The sequence below is a fragment of the Notamacropus eugenii genome, chromosome 5, assembly GCF_028372415.1.
Source record: "Notamacropus eugenii isolate mMacEug1 chromosome 5, mMacEug1.pri_v2, whole genome shotgun sequence".
In the NCBI taxonomy this organism is placed as follows: domain Eukaryota; kingdom Metazoa; phylum Chordata; class Mammalia; order Diprotodontia; family Macropodidae; genus Notamacropus; species Notamacropus eugenii.
The window spans coordinates 49,245,069-49,262,779 of record NC_092876.1 but is presented as its reverse complement, the minus strand read 5'-3'; the positions used below and the strand labels follow the sequence as shown (position 1 = coordinate 49,262,779).

At 37.4% G+C, this 17,711-nt stretch overlaps 1 protein-coding gene and 1 pseudogene across 4 annotated transcripts in view; both read right to left on the bottom strand.

Moving 5' to 3' along the window:
• Nucleotides 1-17,711, bottom strand: part of UBE4B (ubiquitination factor E4B) — a 149,618-nt gene that overhangs the window by 86,226 nt on the left and 45,681 nt on the right. The gene's annotated exons all lie outside the window — the stretch shown is intronic.
• Nucleotides 3,518-4,044, bottom strand: LOC140504178 (large ribosomal subunit protein eL33 pseudogene; annotated as a pseudogene).

Genomic DNA, 17,711 nt, shown 5'->3' with positions numbered 1-17,711 from the left:
GTTTAAAGAGTACTGCATGTTATGAATTACAGTGTTTTTATTGTACATACAAAGTTTTCTGCTCTTACAGAAACATAATGATTTAATTACGAAAAAGAAAAACTTTCAATATTTCCTACCATCATTCCTTAGCACTTATCAAACTAGTGTATCTTTGGATCATACTGTATTAGAATGTCTGATTTAAAAAAATAGCTGAGTGGAGACAAGATGGAGAAGTAGAAGGACATACCTACAGAAGCTCTCCATAACCCATAAAATACCTGTAAAAAAATGATTCTAAACGAATTCTAGAGCAGCAGAAGCCACAAAATGACAGAGTGAAAGAGATTTCCAACGCAAGATAGCCTGGAAGATCGAGAGGAAAGGTCTATCACACCAGGCCCAGAGCGGAGTGCAGTCCAGCCCTGGCCGCACAGCATAGACAGAACTGGAGTAGGCTTCAGGGCATGGAATCATGGGTAGCAGCTGCGGTTCCCAGATTTCTCAACGCACAAACACCAAAGATAGCCTCAAAGGTCAGTAAGAAAGCTCTTTCACTTGGGTGAGAATGGAGTGCCGTCTGGTGCTGGTTTCAGGGTGGCGGCAGCAGCTTCCACTTTTGGAGCCCTCCCTCGTCCTAAAGACCCTGGGGTAATCAAGCAGCTAATCTGGGTCTCAGTTCTGAGTGGCAGTCCTGGGGTGAAAAAGAGCACTGGCTGGCTTGGTGAAGCTGGTGGTGACTGTGGAGAGGGAATCCTACTCACAGACCCTGGGCAGGTAAGAATAGCTAGAGTTGCTCAGAGACCAGAGAACAGGCCAGGAGAGGAGAAAACTCCTCTCCCTTCATTATGCCACCTGGGAGAAACTGAGAACTTACAGGTCCCAAGAGTCTCCCCTCCACTTGACAAAGGACCCAAAAGTCAAGTAACTGGCAGGGAAAAATGCCCCCAAAAGGGAAATAAATAAGACTATAGAAAGTTACTTTCTTGGTGAACAGGTATTTTCTTCCATCCTTTTGGATGAGGAAGAACAAAGCATACCATCAGAGGAAGACACAAAAGGAAAGGCTTCAACATCCAAAACCTCCAAAAAAAATATGAAATGGTCTCAGGCCATGAAAGCGCTCAAAAAGGATTTTGAAAATCAAGTAAGAGAAGTGGAGGAAAAACTGGGAAGAGAAATGAGAGAGATGCAAGAAAAGCATGAAAAGCAAGTCAACAGCCTGCTAAGGGAAACCCAAAAAAATGCTGAAGAAAATAACACCTTGAAAAATAAACTAACCCAACTGGCAAAAGAGGTTCAAAAAGCCAATGAGTAGAAGATTGCTTTAAAAAGCAGAATTGGCCACATAGAAAAGGAGGTTCAAAAGCTCACTGGAGAAAACAGTTCTTTCAAAATTAGAATGGAGCAGGTGGAGGCTAATGACTTTATGAGAAACTAAGAAATTATAAAACAAAACCAAAAGAATGAAGTAGAAGACAATGTGAAATATCTCACTGGAAAAACAACTGATCTGGAAAATTGATCAAGGAGAGATAATTTTAAAATTATGGGATTACCTGAAAGCCATGATCAAACAAAGAGCCTAGATATCATCTTTCATGAAATTATCAAGGAAAACTGCCCTGAGATTCTAGAACCAGGGGGCAAAATAAATACTGAAAGAATCCACCGATCACCTCCTAAAAGAGATCCAAATAAAGGAACTCCTAGGAACACTGCCCAAATTCCAGAGTTCCCAGATCAAGGAGAAAATATTGCAAGCAGCTAGAAAGAAACAATTCAAGTATTGTGGAAATACAATCAGGATAACATAAGATCTAGCAGCTTCTACATTAGGGGATCAAAGGGCATGGAATAGGATATTCCAGAAGTCAAAGGAACTAGGACTAAAACCAAGAATCACCTACCCAGCAAAACTGAGTATAATACTTCAGGGGAAAAAATGGTCTTTCAATGAAATTGGGGACTTTCAAGAATTCTTGATGAAAAGACCAGAGCTGAAAAGAAAATTTGACTTTCAAACACAAGAATGAAGAGAAGCATGAAAAAGTAAATAGCAAAGAGAAGTCATAAGGGACGTTACAAAAGTTGAACTGTTTACATTCCTACATGGAAAGACAATATTTGTAACTCTTGAAACTATTCAGCATCTGGGTACAGGGTGGGATACCACACACACACATAGAGACAGAGTGCACAGAGTGAACTGAAGAGGAGGGGATCATATCTTAAAAAAAAAAATGAAATCAAGCAGTGAGAGGGAAATATATTGGGAGGAGAAAGGGAGAAATGGAATGGGGCAAATTATCTCTCATAAAAGAGGCAAGCAAAAGACTTTTTAGTGAAGGGAAAAAGAGGGGAGGTGAGAGAAAAACATGAAGTATACTCCCATCACATTCCACTAAAGGAAGGAATAAAATGCACAGTCATTTTGGTATGAAAACCTATCTTACAATACAGGAAAGTGGGGGATAAGGGGATAAGCAGGGTGGGGGGGATGATGGAAGGGAGGGCACGGGGAGGAGGGAGCAATTTGAGGTCAACACTCATGGGGAGGGTCAGGATCAAAAGAGAGAACAGAAGTAATGGGGGACAGGATAGGATGGAGGGAAATATAATTAGTTCTTACACAACACTACTATTATGGAAGTCATTTGCAAAACTACACAGATCTGGCCTATATTGAATTGCTTGCCTTCCAAAGGGAAGGGGTGGGGAGGGAGGGAGGGCAGAATGGCAGACAGGGGCAATTAGAACGCTCGGTGTTTTGGGGTGGGGGGAGGGGACAAAAGGGGAGAAATTGTGGAACCCAAAATTTTGTGAAAATGAATGTTAAAAGTTAAATAAATTAATATATTTAAAAAACAACAACAACAACAACAACTGACCTGGAAAATTGATCAAGGAGAGATAATTTTAAAATTATGGGATTACCTGAAAGCCATGATCAAAAAACAGAGCCTAGACATCATCTTTCATGAAATTATCAAGGAAAACTGCCCTGAGATTCTAGAACCAGGGGGCAAAATAAATACTGAAAGAATCCACTGACCACCTCCTAAAAGAGATCCAAAAAAAGGAACTCCTAGGAACATTGTGGCCAAATTCCAGAGTTCCCAGGTCAAGGAGAAAATATTGCAAGCAGCTAGAAAGACACAATTTGAGTATTGTGGAAATACAATCAGGATAACACAAGATATAGTGGCTTCTACATTAAGGATAAAAGGGCTTGGAATATGATATTCTAGAAGTCAAAGGAACTAGAACTAAAACCAAGAATCACCTGCCCAGCAAAACTGAGTATAATACTTCAGGGGGAAAAATGGTCTTTCAATGAAATAGAGGACTTTCAAGCATTCTTGATGAAAAGACCAGAGCTGAACAGAAAATTCGATTTTCAAGCATAAGAATCAAGAGAAACATGAAAAGGTAAACAGCAAAGAGAAATCATAAGGGACTTACTAAAATTGAACTGTTTACATTCCTACATGGAAAGACATATTTGTAACTCTTGAAACTTTTTTCAGTATCTGGGTAGTTGGTAGGATTACACACACACACACACAGCACAGAGTGAGTTGAATAGGATGGGATCATATCTTTTTTTTTTTTTAAACATCTGCAAAAAATGTGTAATTTTATTTAATCGGTTTTCATATTCTATCCTTGAGGGATAGAGCATCACTCGGATCCTGTGTCCAATGGCCTTGGCAGGAAGATTGCTTCTGAACTTGGCTCGAACCATTCCACTATTTCCATGAGCTCGAGTAACTTTTCCCCAGATAACTCTTGTTCTGTTTGGTTTCCCACCAGGAGTCACTGTGTTGTTTTTTGCTTTGTATACATAAGCACATCTCTTGCCCAAATAGAATTCAGTTTCATCCCGAGCATACACTCCTTCAATTTTCAGAAGAGCGGTATGTTCCCTCTGGTTTTGTAGGCCTTGCTTGTAGCCAGCAAAAATGGCCTTGGACCACAGTCTTCCAGACATTTTGCTGTTCTAGAAGTCCTGTTTCCAGCAGGACTCCACGACTCCAAGATGGAGGAAAAAGGAACGGGATCATATCTTAAATAAATTAAATTAAGGGGTGAGAGAGGAATATATTGGGAGGAGAAAGGGAAAAATGGATTGGAGCATATCATCTCTCATAAAAGAGGCAAGTAAAAGACTTTTCAGTGGAAGGAAAAAGGGGGGAGGTCAAAGAAAAAACATGAAGCTTACTCTCATCACATTCGACTAAAGGAAGGAATAAAATGCACACTCATTTTGGTATGAAAACCTATCTTACAATACAGGAAAGTGGGGGAGAAGGGGATAAACAGGGTGGGAGGGATGATGAAAGAAAGGGCAATGGGAGGAGGGAGCAATTAGAGGTCAACACTCTTGGGGAGGGACAAGGTCAAAAAAGATAATAGAAGAAATGGGGGGCAGGATAGGACGGTGGGAAATATAGTTAGTCTTACACAACACGATTATTATGGAAGTCATTTGCAAAACTACACAGATATGGCCTATATTGAATTGCTTGCCTTCCCAATGGGGATGGGTGGGGAGCGAGGGAGGAAGAGAAGTTGGAACTCAAAGTTTTAGAATCTGTTGAGTATTGTTCTTGCATACAACTAGGAAATAAGAAATACAGGTAATGCGGTATAGAAATTTATCTTGCCCTACAGGACAAAAGAGAAGATGCGGATAAGGGAAGGGAGGGATGTTAGAAGGGAAGGCAGATTGGTGATAAGGGTAATTAGAATGCTTGGCATTTTGGGGTGGGGGAGGGGAGAAATGGGGAGAAAATTTAGAACTCAAAATTTTGTGGAAATGAATGTTGAAAACTTAAATAAATAAATTAAAAAAAATAAATAGACTAACCCAAATGGCACAAGGGGTTCAAAAAGCAAATGAGAAGAAGAATGCTTGGAGGTTCAAAAGCTCACCGAAGAAAACAGTTCTTTAAAAATTACAATGGAACAGATGGAAGCTAATGACTTTATGAGAAACCAAGAAATTACAAAACAAAACCAAAAGAATGAAGTAGAAGACAATGTGAAATATCTCACTGGAAAAACAACTGACCTGGAAATTGATCCAGGAGAGATAATTTAAAAATTATGGGATTACCTGAAAACCAGGATCAAAAAAAAGAGCCTAGACATCATCTTCCAAGAAATTATCAAGGAAAACTGCCCTGATATTCTAGACCCAGAGGGTAAAATACAAATGGAAAGAATTCACTGATCACCTTCTGAAAGAGTTCCCAAAAGGAAAACTCCTAGGAATATTGTAGCCAAATTCCAGAGTTCCCAGATCAAGGAGAAAATATTACAAGTAGTCAGAAAAAAAACAATTCAAGTATTGTGGAAATACAATCAAGATAACATAGGATTTAGCAGCTTCTACACTAAGGGATGGAAGGGATGAAATATGATATTCCAGAGGATTAAAGGATTAAAACCAAGAATCACTTACCCAGAAAAACTGAGTATAATACTTCAGGGGAAAAAAATGGAATTTCAATGAAATAGAGGATTTCCAAGCATTCTTGATGAAAAGACCAGAGCTCAATAGAAAATCTGACTTTCAAATACAAGAATTAAAGAGAAACATGAAAAGGTAAACAGGAAAGAGAAGTGTTAAGGAACTCAATAAAGCTGAACTACATTCCTACACAGAAAGATGTTATTTGTAACTCATGAGACATTTTTCAGTATTAGGGTAGTTAGAGGGAAAATATATAGAGAGAGGTGTGTATGGGTAGGTATGTATGTATATATTATATATGTGTAGGTATGCATATGTACATGGGTGTATGTGTATGCATATATACACACATGTATATATGTATATACATATCTATACATACACACACTCACGCAGGGCACAGGGTGAGTTGAATATGAAGGGAGAATACCTAATAAAAATAAAATTTACTGTTGAATGGAATGTACTAGGATTAAGAGAAAGGGAGAGGTAGAATGTAGCAAATCATCTCACATAAAAGAAGGATAAAAGAGCTTTTACAATGGAAGGGAAGAGGGGGAGATGAAAGGAAATAATTGAGCCTTATCCTTATGGGATTTGGTTTAAGGAGCGAATAACACACACTCAGTTGGATATGGAAATCCACTGTACCCTGCAGGATGACAAGGGGGATGGTGACAGAAGAGAGAAGATAATTGAAGGGACAGAAAATTGGGGAAAGGGATAATCAGAAGCAAACACTATTGTGGGAGGACAGGTCAAGGGAGAGAATGGAATGAATGAAAGGCAGGATAGGACAGAGGGAAATGTGGTTAGTCTTTTACAACATAACTATTATGCAGGTGCTTTACATTGCTACACATGTATGACCTATATTGAATTGCTTGTTTTCTCAATGAGGGTGCTGGGTAGGGAGGGAGGGAGAGAATACGGAACTCAAAGCTTTCACAATGAATGTTAAAAATTGTTTTAGCATGTAATTGGAAATTAAGCTACACAGGCAATGGAGTACAGAAATCTATTTTGCCCTACAGGAAAACAGAGGTGAAGGGGTATGGAAGAAGGGTGGGTAACAGAAGGGAGGACAGACTGGAGGAAGGGATGGATGGGGTGCATGCTGTCCTGGGGTGGGATGTGGAGAGAGATGGGGAGAAAATTTCGAATTCAGATTCTTGTGAAAGTGAATGTTAAGAACTGAAAATAAATAAATTATACATATATATTTTAAATTGCTATTATCTTCTTCTTTTACAGAAACCTAAGTGTTTAATTGCTGCAAGTAAAGACAAAAGCCCTTTAAGAATATTTCTCCAGAAAACTGAATGGGGAAAAAAAGGAACATACTTTTTTCTCAGCAGTACATGGCACATATACAAAAACTGACCATGTATTAGGGCATAAAAACCTCACAATCCAGTGCAGAAAGGCAGATGCATCCTTCTCAGATCATAATGCAATAAAAATTATATGTAATAAAAGGCCATGGAAAGATAGACCTAAAATTAATTAGAAACTAAATAATCTAATCCTAAAGAATGAATGTGTTAAAAAACAACAAGTCATAGAAACATTTAACAACTTCATTTAAGAGAAAGACAATAATGAGACAACCTACTAAATCTTATGGGATACTGCAAAAGCAGTTCTTAGGGAAAGTTTCATATCTCTGAATGCCTACATGAATAAAATAGAGAAAGAGGAGATCAATGAATTGGGAATGCAGCTGAAAAGCTAGAAAAAGAACAAACTGAAAACTCCCAAATAAATACCAATTTAGAAATACTGAAAACCAAAGGAGAGATTAAAACTGAAATTAAGAAAACTATTGAACTAATAAATAAAACTAAGAGTTAGTTTTATGACAAAATCAATAAAATTGATAAACCTTTGGTCAATTTGATTAAAAAAGAAAGAAGAAAACCAAATTACCAATATCAAAAATGAAAAGGGTGAACTCACTTCTAATGAGGAAATTAAAACAATAATTAGAAATTACTTTGCCCAACTGTATGCCCATAAATTCGACAATCTAAGTGAGATGGATGATTATTTTAAAAAATATAAATTGCCCACATTAACAGAAAAGGAAGTTGAATACTTAAATAACCCCATCTCAGAAAAAGAAATTGAACAAGACATCAATGAACTCCCTAGGAAAAAATTCTTCAGATGGATTCACAAGTGGATTCTATCAAACATTTAAAGAACAGTTAATTCCAATACTGTATAGACTATTTGGGAAAATTGGTGAAGGAGTCCTACCAAATTCTTTTTATGATACAATTATGGTTCTGATACATAAACCAGAAAGAGCCAAAACAGAGAAATAAAATTATAGATCAATTTCCCTAACGAATATAGGTGTAAAAATTTTAAACAAGATATTAGCAAAAAGAATACAGCAACTTATCACTAGAATAATGCATTATGATCAGGTAGGATTTATACCAGCAATGCAGGGCTGGCTCAATATTAGGAAAACTATTAGCATTATTGATCATGTCAACAACAAAACAGAAACCATATGATTATCTCAATAGATGCAGAAAAAGCTTTTGACAAAATATAACACCCATTCCTACTGAAAACATTGGAGAACACAGGAATAAATGAAACTTTCCATAAAATAATAAGCAGTATCTGCCTAAAACCTTAGCAAGCATTATATGCAATGAGGATAAGCTAGATGCCTTTCCAAGAAGATCGGGGGGTGAAAAAAGGATGTCCATTATCACCACTCTTATTCAATATGGTACTAGAAATGTTAGCTGTAGCAATTAGACAAGATAAAGAAATTGAAGGAATTAGAATAGGCAAAGAAGAAACCAAGTTATCACTCTTTGCAGATGATATGATGATGTACTTAGAGAATCATGTAAAAAAAACTACTTGAAATAATAAAAAATTCTGGCAAAGTGGCAGGTTACAAAATAAACCCGCACAAATCTTCTGCATTTCTATATATTACTAACAAAGTCCAACAACAAGAGATAGAAAGAGAAATCCCATTTAAAGCTAGGGTAGACACTATAAAATATTTGGGAGTCTACCTGCCAAAACAAACCCAGGGACTATATGAACACAATTACAAAACACTTTTCACACAAATAAAGTCAGATCTAACTAAGTGGAAAAAATTCAGTTGCTCATGGGTAGGCCGAGAGCCAAAATAATAAAAATGACAATTCTACCTAAATTAATTTACTTATTCAGTGCCATACCAATCAAACTATCAGATAATTGTTTTCTAGAGTTAGAAAAAATAACATCAAAACTCATCTGGAAGAACAAAAGGTCCAGGTTATCAAGGCAACTAATGAAAAGAAATGCTAGAGAAGGTGGCCTAGCTCTACCAGATCTCAAATTGTACTATAAAGCAGCAATTATCAAAACCACTTGGTACTGGCTAAGAAACAGAAGGGTAGACCAGTGGAATATGTTAGGTACTCAAAACACAATGAATATAGCAATCTACTTTTTGATAAACGCAAGGACCCCAGCTTCTGGAATAAGAACTCACTGTTCAACAAAAACTGCTGGGAAAACTGGATAAATGTGGCAGAAACTAGGCATAGACCAATGCCTGACACCGTACATAAGAATAAAGTCCAAATGGGTACATGATCTAGGCATAAAGACTGATACTATAAACAAATTAGTGGAGCAAGCAATAGTGTATTTATCAGATTCATGGAGAAGGGAAGAATTTTTGACTAGAGATGGAAAACATTATGAAGTGCAACATGGATAATTTTGATTACATTAAATTGAAAAGTTTTTGCACAAACAAAACCAATACAACCAAGTTTAGGAGGCATGCAGAAAACTGGAAAGGAACTTTTACAATTAGTATCTGTGATAAAGGCCTCATTTCTAAAATATATAGAGAACTGAGTCAAATGTACAAGAATACAAGTCATTGTCCAATTGATAAATGGTCAAAGGATATGTATGAACAGGTAGTTTTCAGAGGAAGAAATTAAAGCTATCTATAGTCATATGAAAAAATGCTCTAAATCATTATTGATTAAAGAGATTCAAATCAAAACAACTCTGAGATACCACATCACACCTATCAGATTGGCTAACACAACAAAACAGGAAGATAATAAATGATGGAGAAGATGTGGGAGAGTTGGAACACTAATTCATTGTTGGTAGGCCAAAGCAATATTTTGAACAACTTTTAAAATCTTCAAATAAAGTAAAACAATGTTTTGAGAAGTCTGTTACTGTCAATGAACAGTATTTACTTGCATCTTAGAAAATTTATTTGATTGCAAAAACTAAAAAGCCTTATGGGATAGAAGAACTTGTATCACCTGCTGCTATTAAAATGTCAGGAAGTTCATGGTGAAAAGGATGGAGATGAAATTCATAAAATTCCTTTATGAATGATACTATTTCCAAAAGAATTGGTGAAATGAGTAATGATCAATTCCAGTAGCTTATTACCAGGTTTAAGGGCAGTTCAAAGTTTGTAATTCAGTTAAATGAAACAACTGATATTTCAAACATGGCACAGTTCTTACTTTACGTAAGATATGTTTATGAAGGAAGCATACATGAGAAATTGTTCTGTCACCCTTTGGAAGGGCAAACAAGAGGGGAAGATATATATCTTAAAAAGCTGATGAATTTTTCACAAATGAAGGTTTAGGGTAGAAAAACTGCTCTATCCAGACAGTGCTGGAGAAATGATGGATGAGGATGCTGGATTTGTAGCAAAAGTTAAAGCTGGTGACCATGATGACATCGCTTTTACTCAATGCACGATCCACTGGGACACACTCATAGCTAAAAAATATCAACAGAGTCAGATATGTTTTGTGACACTAACAAAGTCATTAACTTCACTAAAAGCCACCCCCTTTACAGCTGTTTGTTTTCAAACATTTGAGAAGACAGACTCTGATGACAAAAGCTTATTACTACATGCAGAGTTAAGGTGGCTCTCAAGAGGGCAAAGTTTAAACAGATTACTGAAATCGAAGGATGAAGTTATTATATTTTTGACTGAGTAGAAATCTGATTTTGTTCATTTTTTTCATGACTTATGGCTTTCAAAACTGTGTTATTTGTCAGCCATTTTTGAAAAACTCAGTAACTTAAACATGTCGCTTCAAGGAAAAAAATTGTACCATATTTATGTTAGAATATAAACTTGAAAGTTTTATTTAAAAAGTTAACATATAGAAGAATACAGTGAAAATGGTTATTTAGAGATGTTTTTAACTATAGATGATTTTGTAACTGAAAATAACCTTCCCAAAGATTTAATTGTAAGAGTTATAATTGATCTGCGCCTGGAGACAGTTTCTGAAATACTTCCCTTCAAATTCTGATTCTAAAAAACTAAGTTGGGTTCATAAACCATACTCAAATTGAAATGAAAAAGCATCAGTTATCCACCATTAAAATTTTGTTCAAGAAAACTTTATCAGGTTATCAAGTGACATAGATTTAAAACTCAAATTTCCTAAAAAAAATCATTAAATGAATTTTGGCTTGGGATTAGAACAGAATTTCCAATAATTTCTGAAGTAGTTGTAAACATGTTCCTGCCACTCTGTACTACATTTTCATGCAAAGGAGTGTTCTCAGCACTGATGATGATAAAATCAAAATACTGATCAACTCTGAAAAACACTAAAAATGCTCTATGTCCAGCAGTATCCAATATTCTGCTGATATTTAATTCTTTAAGTAAAAATAAACACGTATGTCCATCTCATGAGTATGCAAATTTTCTTCTTTAGTAAATGGTAAAATAATATGCATACCAAAGAACTGTTTTAAAATAAATTTATTTATGATTTTTTATCAATAAATATTTGACTTGCATATTTATTTTATATACCTGTATATCTGAGACTGCATAAAAATTTCTTGGGCAAAAAAGGTTTGCAAGTGGAAAAAGTTTAAGAAGTCCTGCTCTATTCTATCCGCCATTCAGCTGCCAAAGTGATTTTCCTAAAGGGTGAGTCTGATCACGTTACCTCCTTTCTCCACCCAACTCAAAAAACTCCAGTGGTTCCCTATGGTCTCCAGCATCAAATACAGAATCCTCCCTTTGGCATTCAAGCTTCTTCAAAGCCCTCTCCTACCTTTCCAGTCTTCTTATACTTTATTCCCCCTACATGTATTATTCAATCCGGTGACACTGGCCCCATCTGTTCGGAGAAGAAGAACCCCCATTTCTGCTGTCCTTGATGCCCATGATGCACTTCCCATTCTACTCTTAACTACTGATTTCTCTGGCATCCTTTAAGTTCCAACTAAAATTTCTACAGAAAGTTTTCCTTTATCCCTCTTAATCCTAGTGAATTTCCTCTGTTAATTATTTTCCACTTATTCTGTATATAGCTCTTAGTTGACATTTGCTTGCAAATTATCTCTCGTGCTCCTTGAGGGCAGGGACTGTCTTTTGCCTCTTTTTGTATCCCTAGAGCTTAGCAGAGTGTCTAACACATAGTAGGTGCTTTATGTTTACTGAATGACCCAGAAAATGTGGCTTTCTCTCTGTTCTTCACACATAACACTCCATCTCCCATCCTGTCTTTGCACTGACCATGTGTGTTCATCCTTCCAGAGAAATAATGACGTGATTTGCACTTGACTTTGTTTTGAGTGAGGGAGGGCTGTGCAGGTCACCAGCCTCACATCTGAATCCAGTGACCAGATATTCATCAGGATGACTGCAGATGACCCAGGATGAGGCAACTGGGGTTAAGTGACTTGCCCAAGGTCACACAGCTAGGGAGTGTCAAGTGTCTGAGGTGAGATTTGAACTCAGGTCCTACTGACTGGTGCTCTATCCACTGCACCGCCTAGCTGCCCCTGAGCACCAACCATACCTCCTCCCTGGAATTCCCTCCCTCGTTCTCTCTGCCTCACACATTCCCTCTATTCCTTTAAGATGTACCTCAAGTATCATTTCCTGCATGAAGTTATTCCTGATCTTCAGTTATTCCTGGTGGCTCTCATCCCAAACTACTCTGTATTAAACCACTTTGTAAACATTATGTATTTAGAAATTTTATTACTATACTGTATATATACTGACATGTTTTTAATTTTCTCCTCCATTAGCCCCTGTAAACAGGGACTGTTCAACTCTTTATAGCTGTATTCCCTGTATTGAGTACAGTTCCTGGCACACAGTAGGAACTTAATAAATACCTGATGAATGTAAATATAGTGCCTGCCCTATAGTGCCCTGACTCTCTCAAGACAGAGGTGTGCTTTGTTATCTACTGCTAGGACAATTACTTCTTTTCATAGTTCTTTCATTTACCATGTTGAAGCTACTACTGCCCATAGTTGCTATGGTTCTCCCTATTGCCCTCTGTCTCATGTTCCTCAAGATTTCTCCTATATGTCATTTTTTCATATTTCTGGATTTCTGCCCTCTGGTGACAAGATACAAAAATGAAGATTACAGTCCATCCATGCAGTCCTGGCAGCCACCCTTTCCATCAATGAGTTCTAGAGGCTCCCTCAGCTCCAGGACCAATATAAAGTCCTCAGTTTGGCAATGACTTCCTTCTATTGCAGTCAGCAAGGTAGCCACAATGACCTACTAGGAGTTCCTTGAACATAAGACTCTCTCATCTCCATTCCTTAACTCTCCCACCTTTGCCTCTTAGCTTCCCTAGTCTCCATCAAGTCTCAACTCAGGCTTTTCTGGTCCCTCCGACACCCCACCACCCCCAGCTAATAAAACTTCTCTTTCATATTATTTTCCATCTATTCTGCATGCACACACATACACATCTGTATACAGATATCTATATATCTGATCATTTACATATAGTTTCTCTTAGCAGAATATATGCTCCTGGAGGGTAGGCTGTTTTTTGCCTTTCTTTGTGTATGCAATAGTACGTACAAACCTTGGGACATACATTTAAAAGCTTGTTAAATGACTGACTGAAACTGACTGTCCATGTCCTCCCACTGGTTTAGCACAGGGCATTTGTCTAATGTACTAGGGGCCTTCTTTATTCTACCTTAACATCACAAAGATATCAGTGGAGCTCACCTAATGCCTACTGGCTATCTCTCTATAAGAGTGGAGGATTACAAGTGGGGAGCTCTACATATAAAACCACATTTGGTTGATAGGTTGATCACTTCTACTGAATTGTACTTTATCCTTCTTTCATTTTTCTTCTTTGATGTAAGGGATGGCTCTATGGAAGGGGAAGTAGGAGGTATCTATCAGAAAATGAAGATAATGTAAAAATAAAAGATATAAAAAAAATCTGAATTAAAAAACTGTTTCAAAGTAAAGGACATACCCAGGCTCATTTGATAAACAAGTGTTACCTTAAACTATGTGTGTTTAATAAAATGCAAGTTACAAAGTGTCAGAATAGCAGTGTAGTACAATCAAACTTCTTAAACTGAGTGATTTCATTAAAGAAAAATCATACATTCTAGATGGGAAATATGCTACTTTAAAAGACACAATGTGATAAATTTCATTCCTGTCAAACTTGGCTCTTGATATTTCAGTATTTCCTAAATAAGAGTAGGTGTTAAGTGAAAATAAGGAAATCAGACCAAAAACCTACTTTCAAGTTTTAATGATAATCAGCCTTGTTCTATGCTTATGACAAAATCACATTGTTATCAGTTCAACAGAACTAACCAACTCATCAACCAAATCTGACATAATATCTAGAGCTCCTCACTTGGAATCTTCCACCTCTACTTTTTCCTTCTTTCTTTTTCGTCCACTGATGTAAGGAATGGCTCTGTGATGTATGAGAACTCTTTCTCCTTTGCACATTTCACTTCAAGGCCTTTCTAGGAGTTTAAACTTGACAAAATTGAGAAGTGTCTGATCTGGTGGAGTAAAAGCTGATCTTAGAGAGGGTCAGGTGGACCTGTTTAAATCCTGACTGTGACACACACACACACACTGGATTGATAAGCATGTTGACAAAACACGTCTGCAACTATGACATTTCAAATCTAGGATGTATGTTTTACGAATTCTCCCATTAATTTTAAAAAGCTCATCTTTAATACTTCATTATATAATTCAGATCAGTGTGGACAATTCCTCTCGTTATGCAGATAATTTAGGAGACTATGTATGGGTGAAAAATTCATCTCCCTTCCTTCAGTGAGCCTGGTCAGTAGTTTCTCTGAATCTAACTTGGAAGGCTGCTGGGAAACTGCCATGTCATCTATTATCTGGACCACAATAGGACTGATCAGACCTTACCACTTACAGGAGTAGGCTCTGAGCATCCACGGGCAGCTTTATATCCTGAAGAACTATCACAGCAGGACAAAGCTAATTTCAAATTTGTTAGAATAAAACAGATCAGATGTGCAGTCTTTTAAAAAAAAAAATTCTAAACAAGAGCATCATTAAATTAGTAAACTGAATACTAAGATTCATTTATATATATGTATATATTATAATAATGAATTAAAAACTTAAAAGGCTCAAAGAAGTTAACATCATATAAATACCAAGTATGAAGAGTATTTTATTTAGTCCATTTTATACTCCCATCCTCAAAACTGTTTATAATTTATATATTCTATGCCTTAGCAGACACAGGTACATTATGCTAACAGCTAACCTCCCAATTACAATAACCAGATTTCTTCTTTCAAAAGAGATCCCTAAACATAAGAAAAAACACAACTGAGAAAATACATTAAAATATATAAATTACTCTCCTTATAGTCTAATAATAAATTCATATGCAACCAGCCAAAGATCATACGCAAGTGATCTTAGGAAATCCAGACATTTCAAATGGATAAACTGGCCTTTCCTGTTTAACTTGTAATCTTTTTTCTGGTCTAGTTCATTAACACAATCTATTATACATCCTGACGGGTCAAAAGAGAGAACTATAACTTGATTCACTGTTTTAAAAATCAATTCTATTCCATCTCAATCCAAATTTTCTCATCAGTTTTAATTCCTGATAAACCAGCCCCCTCCTTAAAGTTAGCCTATTTGGAAAATTTCTCAGTCAAATGAACTAATCCACAAACAATCTCAATTCTGGAAAATTGCTAAGGAAGTATATCTTTTTCCTACCTGGTGTGACCTTAACAAGTCACTCTGGGCCTTATCTACAAAATAAAGGATGTATACTAGACTACATGATCACAGATATAGAATGGGAAAGGACACCATCATTTTGCAGATGAAGTAATTTCAGGCCAAGGATGTTAAATGACTTCCCCAAATAAACATAGGAAGCAAAGGGGCAGAGCTCAGATTCAAACACAGGAACTCCGAATCTAATTTCAGACTTTTTTTGTTCTTCAGCTGTTTTCCAGTAGCGTCTGACTCCATTTGGGTTTTTCTTGGCAGAGATACTGGAGTGGTTTTCCATTTCCTTCATTTGACAGATAAGGAAACTGAGGCAAACAAGGTTATGTGAACCAGGGTCACACGGCTAGTGTCTGAGGCTGGATTTGAACTCTGGAAGACAAGCCTTCCTGACTCCAGGCCTGCTGTTCTATCTACCGTGCCATCGAGCTGCCCAACTTCAGACTCAGATGACCTCTAAGATCCCACAGTTGTAAGGCAACGAATAGAGAGGGACCATGAGATAGAGATAGATCTAGATAGATATGGATCTCTCTACACAGCTAGGGGCAACTGATGTATCCATGTGCTCTTCTGAGTTTATATGGGAATCAGGGGAGGAGGGAGGTTGTGGAAAAGAGAGGGAGGGAGGAGAAAGGGAAGGGGGAGAGAGAGTATATCAAATTACCTACTTTCAAAAGGATACAAGAATGTGACTAACTAGGGGTGTGTGTCACCTCAGGAAACTTATTTAACCTCCTTCTCTTCTGTTAAATGAGGAGGTTGGACAAGATTGTCTCTCCCAGCACTATTGCTGCAGGATTCTAATCAAATTCAGACAGGGATAAATATGAGTTGCTGCTCCTACCACATATTAAAGTGTCTTACTCATACCTGAGTTTTTCTATCTATCCCTAAGTTAGTATGACATTATATGTACCCTACTTCTAAATTTTCCCCTTCATCCGAGGCAGGGTGTGGAGTAGGAGAATGGAATCCTTCTATGCCTATGCTGGTTAACAACTCTGCAATTTGTTATAGTACATTCCATCTAATCTGTACATATCTTGTATTTACCTATCCAAACACAACTCTCCCACTACAATGCAACCTCCATGAAGGCAGGGACTATGAGTGTTTACCTGGAACACAGTAAGAACTTCAGAAAAGTTTACTTACAAATACAGTCTTTAAAAGTCACTTATGGCCTGTGTGACCTTTGCCAAGTCACTTAACTTACAAGGCCCCACTTTCATCACCCTCCTGGCTTTGATAACTTGGCTATAGAAGAACCTTCATGGTGTACCTCCCTTCTTTCCAGCCTCTTGTTTGTGCGCTATTTTCTCCCAGAAGAACATAAGCTCTTTGAACTGTCTTTTTGCTTGTATTGTATCCCCAGGGCTTAGCATAGTGTGTAGCACACAGTGAGTGCTTAATAAATGCTTGCTGCCTTGCCTGTAAAATGAGGTTGTTGGCATCTGAAGTCCCTTCCAGTCTGGTCCTTGCTATTCAGAAATCCAGCATGTGTGTGTCACAGTCAGGACTTAAACAGGTCAGCCTGACTCTAAGATCAGCTTTTTATCCACCAGGTCCAGATGCCTCTCAACTTAGCCAAGTTAAAACTCCTAGCAAGGCCTTGAAGTGAAACGTAAAAAGGACAGGGAGGAGTTAACATATATCAAAAATAAAAGGGAAGGAGAAGGAAATAAACATTTACACATCATTCTCCATGTGCCAGACACTGGGCTAAGTGTTTGACATTTATTTCATCTGATCCTTACAATAACCCACGCTAGGGTTTTTTTTAAGGTGAGGAAACTGAGGCAAACAGAGGTTTCCGTGATGTGCCCAGAGCTACAAGACTACAAAAGTGTCTGAGATTACATTTGAACTCAGAGGCTGCTAGATGGCACTGTAGATAGAGTGTCAGGCCCAGTGTCAGGAAGACCTGAATTCAAATAGTAACAGCTCCTCCCTTCCTTGCTGTGATAATCAAAGGACAAAAGAGCTGCACAATCATGCCACAGAGCAGGCACTAGGGTCAGGACGATAGCTTCCTTCTTCCGGTCTGATGCTCTATTGAGAATGCCCCTAGAAGCCTCTAGATACTTGGTCAAAGAATCAGTGCTAAGAAAAGGGATCCTTAGCTGGAGCAAGAAGCAGGAAGCCTTTAAC